The sequence below is a fragment of the Microtus ochrogaster genome, unplaced genomic scaffold (assembly GCF_000317375.1).
Source record: "Microtus ochrogaster isolate Prairie Vole_2 unplaced genomic scaffold, MicOch1.0 UNK48, whole genome shotgun sequence".
Lineage (NCBI taxonomy): Eukaryota > Metazoa > Chordata > Mammalia > Rodentia > Cricetidae > Microtus > Microtus ochrogaster.
Genome location: NW_004949146.1, coordinates 997,629 through 1,005,666, shown reverse-complemented (window position 1 = coordinate 1,005,666; position 8,038 = coordinate 997,629). Strand labels below are relative to the sequence as shown.

The 8,038-nt window shown below is 41.1% G+C and overlaps 1 protein-coding gene across 1 annotated transcript in view; it reads left to right on the top strand.

Moving 5' to 3' along the window:
• Window positions 1-8,038, top strand: part of Kansl1 (KAT8 regulatory NSL complex subunit 1) — a 117,918-nt gene that overhangs the window by 20,903 nt on the left and 88,977 nt on the right. The window lies entirely within an intron of this gene.

The following is an 8,038-nucleotide window of genomic DNA, read 5'->3' as shown; positions in this document are numbered from 1 at the left end:
ATGTATACAATATTCTGTCTGTGTATATGCTTGAAGGCCAGAAGAGGGCACCAGACCCCATTACAGATGGTTGTGAGCCACCATGTGTTTGCTGGAAATTGAACTCAGGACCTTTGGAAGAGCAGGCAATGCTCTTAACCTCTGAGCCATTTTGAGACAGGTTTTTTCCGTGTAGCTTCGGATCCTGTTTTGGAACTACCTGTATAGTCCAGGCTAGCCTTGAACTCACAGAGATCTGCCTGTTTCTGCCTCTCAAGTACTGGGATTAAAGGCGTGTACCACCACTACCTGGTTCTTAAATATCTTTTATTATAATTTGCCAAGTGATTTTTTAAAAAAAAATATTTAGATTGTCACATGGGTATTGATTTTTTTTTTAAAGATTGATTTTTATTTGTGTGGGTGTTTGGCCTGTATGTATGTCATGTATCTACATGTGCGCAGTGCCTAAGGAAACCAGAAGAGGGTGTTGGGACTGGAGATGTAATCATCCATGTGCTAGTACTCTTGACTGCTGAGCCATCTTTCCAGCTCTAATCATGTGGTTTTTGTCCTCTAATAACATTGTGTATTGCAACAGCTGTTAAACTAACCTTGAATTACTGGGAGAAAACCACACTCAGCAAAGGTCATCCTTTTTTTTGTATGTTTCTGAATTCATTTTTGCTTTAAAGGATTTTTATGACTATATCATAAAGGACATTGATCTGTATAATTTTATCATGTGGTTTTTGTCTGGTTTTGGTATCAGAGTGATAATGACTTTAATTGAGATGTGCCTAATTTCCTAATAACTCAATGAAGATTAAAAAAAGTTAAAGGTATAACTAATGGCCGGGCGGTGGTGGCGCACGCCTTTAATCCCAGCACTCGGGAGGCAGAGGCAGGTGGATCTCTGTGAGTTCGAGACCAGCCTGGTCTACAGAGCTAGATCCAGGACAGGCTCCAAAGCCACAGAGAAACCCTGTCTCAAAAAACCAAAAAAAAAAAAAAAAGGTATAACTAATGTTTAAAAGTCTGTTAAAGACGGAAGAAACCTAGAATATCTCCTGGGGCAACACTTGAGAATGGAAAAGGCAGAATTAAATATGATTTGATTAGGTCACAAAATTTCCCTTTGTAAACCTTTTATTTATTTTGAGACACTTAGGGTAGAGGTGACAAGTCTAACACTTTAGGTCCCTGTCGCCTACTTGGCTCCCTTAACTTTTCTTTTAATTGGGGTACTTGCATTGCTACCTCATTTTGTTTATGGTTTTAAGTAACAATTCATTTTGGACTTCTTTTTTTTTTTTTTGGTTTTTCGAGACAGTTTCTCTGTAGCTTTGGTTCCTGTCCCAGAACTAGCTCTTGTAGACCAGGCTGGCCTTGAACTCCCAGAGATCCACCTGCCTCTGCCTCCCGAGTGCTGGGATTAAAGGCGTGCGCCACCATCGCCCGGCTCTCATTTTGGACTTCTTATAATGATTTAGACCTTTCTGAAAAAGGTGCCAGAAGAGAGAATTAGAAGCGACTAACATTTTACTAATTGATCTTTGTCAATTGATAGCTTTCATCTTTTTTCGATACCTTTCATCTTTTTTCTTTTGCCATTTTAAAAATAACATTGGATAGATTTAATGTTTTTTTTCTATAGATCAGGTTGGCCTCGAACTTTCAGAGATCTGCCTGCCTCTGTCTCCCAATTGCTAGAACTAAAGGTGTTTACCACCACTGCCCAGCCCAAGGTTTTATTTAAAAAAAAAATTTTTGTTTTTGAAGCAGGGTCTTACACTCTGTAGTGCCCCTGGCATTTCTGCAACTTGCTATGTAGATCAGACTGGCTCTAGAGCTCCTAAGTGCTTAAGTTAAAGGTCTGTACTGTCCTGCTCAGCTGGACAAGGTCATGTTTTGATAGTAGTATCATAGATATTTTAGGAATTGCGAGGTTTTTTCCCCCCTCTTTCTTTTAGCATAGTTTTCTTTGTCCCTAGTCAGATCCAAAAGTCACTCACTATATAACCCAGACTGTCCATGAACTCTTGATCCTTCTGTCTTGTTCTCCCCAATACTAGGATTACAGGTGTGTAGTATATTGCCTAGTAAAGTATTTATTTTTTCAAAAATTATTTTAGAACTATCTTTTGCTTGCATATGTGTATATGCATGCCTATTGCTTTGCAGAGGTCAGAAGAGGGTGTTGGATTCTGGATGGTTGTGAGGCATTATGTGGGTGCTGGAATCATACCTGGGTCCTCTGCAGACATGTGTCCAGCCCATCTTCTTCCTTTTTCAAGGTAGGGTCTGGCTGTGTGGATGAGACTGGCCTATGCTTGAGATCCTCTTGTAGCTGAGATTATAAACACAACACCAGCATGCCTGACTTTCCTCTGCTTTTAACATAGAAAATAGTTGAAATTTGTTATTATATGGTTTTTGTTTTTGCTTGAAATTAGTTTATCTGGGATAATTTTGTTAAATTTGTGTCTTTTTTTTTCTTTTTTTCTTTTTTCGGTGTTTTCGAGACAGGGTTTCTCTCTAGCTTTTGGAGCCTGTCCTGGAACTAGCTCTTCTCAAACTCACAGAGATTTGCCTACCTCTGCCTCCCCAGTGCTGGGATTTAAGGCATGCGCCACCATCGCTCGGCTAAATTTGTGTCTTAATGTGATTGTAGGAATTAATGTGGAATATGGTTGAAAATAATACTGAATTTTTTATTTTTTTAGTCTAACTCAAAAATAAAAAACCTATTGAGGAAATTAATAGGATTTTTTTTTTAGTAAATGAATTACAAAGGTAAGATAGAGACTTAAGCATTTCCTGAATTCTAGTCATGTTCCTGTGTTCTCAGTAACATAACATATCTTTGATACTTTTGTGCCCTTGATGATTTGTTGGATGTCTTCAGGTTTCATCATCTGAACATGTGTTTTTTTTGTGTGGGTTTTGCAGTGTGCGTCTCTCTAGGAATGGTCTGAATTAGTCTGAATTCTATCCTCTATCCAAGTGCTCCCAGAATCTTGTTTTTATAAATACCTTCTCTGCCAAGCATGGTAATGCAAGCCTGTGAACCTACTACCATTTGGGAGTCAGAGGCAGGGCTGTTCATGAGCTCAAGGCTAGCCTGACCTACATGGGAAGACCCTGTCTCAAAGAACAAAATCTCTTAATGATTACCAATAAACAGAAAACTTCTCTGTTTTGGAAAAGATAGCAGTTTTGTGTTTTGTTACATAATTTTATTTATCTTGGTTGAAGTATTGCTGATTATCTTACAATATTTGTTTAAATTAATACCCAAACAAATTTTCTCCCTTTTTTTTTCCTTGAGGCAGGGACTCTATTGTATAGCTCTGGATATCCTGGAATTCGCTATGTAGACCAAACTGGCCTCAAACTCAGAGTTTGCCTGCCTCTGCCTCTGGAGTACTGGTGTTAAAAGTTTTTTTTTTTTTTTTTGAGACAGGGTTTCTCTGTGGCTTTGGAGCCTGTCCTGGAATTAGCTCTGTAGACCAGGCTGGTCTCGAACTCACAGAGATCCACCTGCCTCTGCCTCCCGAGTGCTGGGATTAAAGGCGTGCGCCACCATCGCCCGGCTCAGACCTTTTTTTTTTAAATACAGATTTTTTAATTTAGTATATGAGTGCTCTGTATGCATGTATGCTTGCAGGACAGAAGAGGGAATCAGACAGATGACATCAAATCCCATTATAGGTGGCTGTGAGTCACCATGTTGTTGCTGGGAATTCAATTGAGGAACTCTGGAAGAGCAGCTAGTGCCCTTAGCCACTGAGGCATCTCTCCAGCCTCCTGCTTTAGACATTTCTTATTCTATCAATGCATGTTTTTATGTATACATAGAACCCCAAATTCAGTGCTTTAGAAAGAATGGTTAGGTTGTAGAGATAGCTCAGTGAGCACTTGTTGTACAAGCACAAATACCTCAGTTTGAACAGCTAGCATCCTCATAAAAGTGATGCACTGTCTGTCTGAGGTCAGAAACAGGTAGATCCAAGAGTTTGTGGCTAACTAGCCTAGCCAAAATGGGTGAACTTTGGTTCAATCCCTGTCTCAAAAAATAAGTGTAAAGCAATATAGTAGAGCTGAAGTCTTCCTTGGGCCCCTTTATGGTTATGTACATTCACATAGATAATGTGTTTCCCCAACACAAACATGGAAACATACACGGATGTGGGGTTTGGGGTTGGAATGACCCTGCCTTAGAATGATGCACCTTTCATTTGGAGGGAATGATGTCACCTTTCAAAATCCCTAGGTTTGCTATGCTATCAGAACAGATTTTATGTTTTTTGTATTTTTAGAATTGGCAACTAACTTATGAAAAATTATTTATTGACTTATTTAAATACGGTTTCATGTATCCCTTGCTTGGCCTTGAACTAATTCTGTATAGTAGAAGATAATGCCTTCCTCCACCTAAGTATTGGGATTACAGGTTTGGCCATCATGTCTGGAGTATGCAATGACGGGTTGGCTGGGATTTTGTGCCTGCTAGGTAAGCTCTCTGTTAATGTGGAGTCACCCTTCCTGGCCCAGGCTGGCATCAAATTCAGGATTTTCCTGCATTAGACTCCTGAATGGCTGAGATAACAATGTGCTATTGTGATGGCTTGGGTTGAATTTTAATGCTATCTTTTGAATTATTCCCAGGTTATTTCTAGATTTAGAAGTACTTTCACAGTTAGGGTTTTGAATGTTACTGTTTTAGTTGCTAATATAGTTAAATCATGAAGTTTCTTTAGAAGTTGTTTGTTTGTTTGTTTGTTTGAGATATGGTTTCTCTTTGTAATGGCCCTGACTGACCTGGAATCTACTTTGTAGACCAGGCTGGCCTAGAACTAATAGAGATCCACCTACCTTTGCCCTCCTGAGTGCTGGGATTAAAGGTGTGTGCCACCACCAAGCCCAGCTTTATTTTTTTCTTTATGAATATTAGATTACTTCTAATTAATATTCATATTAGAAGTGAGAGTATATTTATGTAATTCTGGAGTTGTGATATTAGTATGAATAGGAAAATTGTCTTGATTTTTAGGTGGGATTTATAAAAGGAAAGCTAACCAGGTGGTGTAGCGATATTTTATTTATGTTTTAATAAATAAAGCTTGCTTAAAGATCAGAAGGGTGAAACTAAGCCACTAGAAGTCAGGCAGTGACGTGTGTCACCACTTTGGATGTATACCTTGTTCAGCCTAGATATAGTTGGGAGGGCCTTGACCTTCCACAAAACAACTTGCCTTATCCTCTCTGAGGATTAGATGGGTATGGGGTGGGAGGGTTTGTGGAAGGAAAGGGAGGAGAGGAGGGGGTGGGAACTTGGATTGGTAGTTTTTAAAAAATCTAATAAATTTAAAAGAAAAAGAAAAAAAAAGAGTTCCATGCTCTACCAAACTGAGCTAGGAAGGCACTCAGAACGCAGAGGCAGATGGATCTCTGTGAGTTTGAGGCCATTCTGGTCTACAGAGCTAGTTCCAGGACAGCCAAGACTACACAGAGAAACTCTGTTTTTACAAACAAAACAAAACAAAACAAAAAAAGGAGGGGGGAGGGAGACTATACCTTTTTTTTTTGTTTGAACAGGTTCTCCTGGAGTGCATACTCTAGAATTTTAGAAATAAATCCTTATGTTATTAACTTAAGGTGTGACAAATGTAACTCCAGCTGGTTTAAATAAGCAAATATTATATTGTTTTTATATAGCCGGAAGTCCAGAAGTCATCAAGATGTCAGAATTAGTTGTTACAATGATGTAACTGTCATCAGTGCCAAAGTCAATGCCAGCTATCCATTCTGCCTATTTTGATGCTGGTGGCATCTTAATGGTGTAAGATAACTTAACAGTTTAAAGTGTTAGTGTGTGTGTGGGGAGTACTAGTTTTTATTTTTATTTATTTATTTATTTTGATTTTTCGAGACAGGGTTTCTCTGTGGTTTTGGAGCCTGTCCTGGAACTAGCTCTTGTAGACCAGGCTGGTCTCGAACTCACAGAGATCCGCCTGCCTCTGCCTCCCGAGTGCTGGGATTAAAGGCGTGCGCCACCACCGCCTGGCTAGTTTTTTATTTTAAGATGGATGGCTTTCTCCCAGTTTTTTAGTCTTCCTAGGTGTCTTCCACTCTTCTTGTTCAGTCCCAATTAATCACCAGTAAAATATTTGGCCAATTGGACAGTCCAACTATGACTATTCTAAAAGTTAGGTTAAAAATGTCTTTATTTTGTTTGTTTGTTTGAAACAAGATCTTACTATGTAGTACTAGCTGGTCTGGAACTATGTACACCAGGCTAGCTTTGAACTCAGAGATCTGCCTGCTTCTGCTTCCCTAGTACTAAAACTAAAGGAGTGGGCCACCATGAACTGGCTAGCTAGCTAGATCATCAAGTTTTTAAGAGTTGGGATAGTAGCAAGATCGTGTTGTGATGAGTTTCTTTCACTAATATTTAAGTATACATTGAAGAAAGCTTTGCCTTGTTTGGTATTGCCATTCTTGTAATTTGGATTTCATAATCTTTAGATTGGGGCTCTCCTTTGCCATCTGTTGGTCCTGGAATTATGTATAAACATCTTCTGTAGCATTACTACTTATGTGGATATTTGTGTATATCATATATGTATATAGTTAAATAAATCTTACCTAGATTCTGAATTAAGAAGACCAAACTAAAGATCTTTTCTGGATGTGTATCAGTTTATCCATGTGTAATTTGACCTTAGGACTCTATTCTGCCCTCCTGTATATTTGAGAACCAAGATTATGCTTGAGAGTATAATTTTAAAAAAAGAATACAGGTGGAAACTCAAGAGAAATATAGATGGAGATGTTGGGCAGAAACCTGGTGAGTTAGTGACTTTGTGGGCTGACAAACCTCTGTAACTATAGGGAGGGTTTTTTTTTCTCCCTGAGACGCTTAAGTGACACTAACACCGGAAACTGGCTTTGGTAAACCACACAAAAAAAGTATTGAGCATTTTGCATCTTCCTTTTTGATAGACTTTATCCTTTTTATCTGCTGAGTTTGGTGATTTAGTTGTTGCAACTAGTTTCATGGTATTTGATTTTTGGCATCTTTAAAGTGTGGTAGATTTGTACTTTGTGTAATGTGGCACTTTGCATTATACTGAGATTCTTAAATCCAGAAAAACAAATATCTTATGTTAAGACCTTATTTGGGAGGAAAGAATCAATATCGTGCCCACAAACTAGTTGTCATGAGGAATAAGGTGCCACAACTTGTAAGTCAACGCTGGTAGGAACATGACAAGTTTGTTTTTGTTGTTCATTGCTGAAGTTTAAGCGGGGCAGTGAACTTTAATTTGGTGGTAGCAGGAAACATAAATATCATTGTGTAACGAATGCCTTTTTGCCTATTTTGGCGGATCTGGCAAACCACGAAACCTAAAACAAAACGCGGGCTTCTTAAAGAAAACTACAGTTCCCAGAGGGCCCGGCGCTGGTGGGCCATCACTTCCCCTCTGGTCCCAGCTGTCCCTGCCCGGGCTAGCCCGGAGTCGACCGTAGCTCGCGTCTGCGCAATGGCGTCCGCTTATTTTTTGGTTTGGCGGCTGCGGAGCGTGGAGCTAGGGCTAGCAGCCAGCCGTGTGCTGCAGTGTACAGAGCAGGGTGTAGGACAAAGGGCGGGTGGCAGGGACCGCGTCACTGGTCAGGGAGCTTCCTGCCCGCTCAGAGCACGGTTGGCCCTGGTGTGGCGACAGCAGCTTCCTTCGTTCACTGTACACACAGTTCTTCGCTCACGTCCTCTCGTTCTGCTGCGCCAGTCCGCCCTCCCCTCATACCGGCGCGCGGCACCGCCAGCCCCGGTGCGGAGGGAACGTGACGGCGTCAGCGCCTCAGGTTAGCCTCACCTCGGTCTGAGCGAGGGCCCCGCGCCGCTTGCCGCAGTGCCGCGTGCCGCTGCCGCACGTACTAGGCAGCGGGCCCCGGCTTCCGCAAACAGAGGTGCAGAAGCAGCGACCGCGGCGAGGAGCCATGACTGAGGCGGCGGCGGCCGCGCCTCCTGGCAGCCCGCGGGGGCGGCGCGGCG